Below are 2126 nucleotides of genomic sequence, written 5' to 3' on the forward strand. Positions count from 1 at the left end.
AAAAAAAAAAAAAAAGCCAGCTTACAACTAACAACATCGCAACACAGTTAATAGTCAAAGGATCATATCAGTGGTTGGCTGGAAAAAACCTAGAAGGTCTCCTCTCAGCCTCGATGCTATCTAACCTCAGGAATGGCTGTGAAACCCAGGACTGCCACAGACATCACCTTCTTGAGAGGTTTCGTCAGCTCTCAGCTAGAGGAGCAGTAGGTGGCATGACAGGGCTCCTGCCCATCAGTGAGGCCCTGGACCCAAGCCCATGACTACAGCTGAAGCAATGCTCATCCCAACACCCTGCAGGCGCTGGGACGCGCAGAGTATGCACAGCGGCTCTGCTGTAAACTGCACGAGGGGCCCGGGAGCTTCGGTGCTGCTGTTGAAGAAAGAGCAGGCAGGTGAGGCTCAGAGGCAACTGAAACGAAGCTCTTGGAGCAAAAAGATCAAATGACCCCTCACGGGGCGGCTGAAACCACAAACCACGCAACAGTTCTCAGGTGGTGAGAAATGGGTTTCACCCTGTGTCCAACCCATCACTCACTAAATGCATTCTACTGTGTACCTACAACATGCAACAGGGGCTTGTAAGACTTAGCCCATACCCTGCACAGCTGTGCCAGATGCTTCATAAACATTCTCACTTCAACCTCACCTCATAATGGATACATCATCACACCCACTGTACACATGAGGAGACTGAGGCTCAGAAAGCTGAAAGGCAGCAGAGCTGGGGTCGGCACCACACCGCCACCATACCGGCTAGGGGTAGGAGCAGGGGTTTGTTTGTTTGTTTGTTTTGTTTTTTTAAGCCAAGTGAGGAAAAATATTTTAAAATGTAAGACATGAAATGAGAAGCTTAGCAGAATCTTCCATCATCAGGGTATTATCTACCTCTACCCCCCACCCTCTCTCTCTTTTTCCCATGGTAAGCATAGTGCTTTGTTCTTTTTTTTTTTTTTTGGAAAGAGTTGTCTGAAACCATTCCCTTACTTCCTCACCTCACAAGTATTATCCAACCCTCGGTCATCAGCCCTCTGCTCTGCCCCTACTTCCCCCCCTCCCCAGCCCCTGCACTCAGGCAGCACGACATATGCAGCCCCGGCAAAGACCAACAATGACCTCTCTGTTACTAAATCCCATCCAATGGCACTTCGCTGTCCTAGGTCTCTTGACTTCCCTGTAGGAGAAAACTAGTTACAACTTCTCATTTCGTAAACTCCCATCTTGGTTCACAGGACATTAATCTTTTCCGATAATCCTTCCAGTTCTCTGAGCGCTCCTTCAGGCACTTCACTTTCCCGAGAATTGCTCCTTAAAAGCTTCGAAGTCAGCCTTCTCCTATTCTCACTCTACTGGGCAGGTTCATCCTGGGCAACCTCAGCCACTCCCATCGCTTTTTCTATCACAGATCTTCTGTTGATCTTAAATGTACCTCACCAGCCAGGAGCACCTCCTCAGGCTCCAGACCTCTATCTTCAATTCCTTAGTAGACATCTCCACACGGATGCTACACGGGCATCCTGAAATCAACAAACCTCAACCAGAACTCCACCCAGTCTTTCATGTGCCCCTCCTCTCACGGGCCCTAACATCAGTGAAAGAGACCGACGCCCACTGCCAAATCCTGGGGGGACACAACACTCCCCTTCCCTTTGCACCAACATCAGTCAGCCACTCACTGCTCAATATGCCTCAGATCTGTCACATCTCTCCACCACCCAAGGCCATCATCGTCTCCCCAGCAGACTACTGCATGTTACCTTGGGCCATGCTCAGCATTTCCACGTGCTCCTTTCCCATCGGACCTTCAGCAAACCTGCCACAAGCCAGGCATCGAAGCTGCCATGGAACCTCCCTGATCCCTGCTTCCCCTCATCAGGGGACACCTCTACCTCTGGATTTCTATAGCATCCCAACCTCTCACTCTGTATTTTGTCGTCTGTTGTACGTCTGGATCCTCCAGTAGATTCTAAATTCCTTGAGGGCAGAAACTTACCCTCCCCTTTACCCTCTTTATAATCCCAGAGTGTGGACCATCAGCAGACTTGGAGAAAATGACCTCACAGAAAAGGTCAGATTCTGGTTGACACTGAAGGGGAGGTAGAGATTCCCAAGGTAGGGAAAGAGGG

General features: G+C 49.8%; 2 protein-coding genes across 2 annotated transcripts in view; one reads left to right on the top strand and one right to left on the bottom strand.

The window, feature by feature from the left end:
* The window catches only part of MED12L (mediator complex subunit 12L), a 335022-nt gene that overhangs the window by 123037 nt on the left and 209859 nt on the right, over positions 1–2126 (bottom strand). The window lies entirely within an intron of this gene.
* Positions 1–2126, top strand: part of GPR87 (G protein-coupled receptor 87) — a 25154-nt gene that overhangs the window by 11304 nt on the left and 11724 nt on the right. The window lies entirely within an intron of this gene.

The sequence above is a fragment of the Lipotes vexillifer genome, unplaced genomic scaffold (assembly GCF_000442215.2).
Source record: "Lipotes vexillifer unplaced genomic scaffold, Lipotes_vexillifer_v1.1 scaffold727, whole genome shotgun sequence".
Taxonomy (NCBI): domain Eukaryota; kingdom Metazoa; phylum Chordata; class Mammalia; order Artiodactyla; family Lipotidae; genus Lipotes; species Lipotes vexillifer.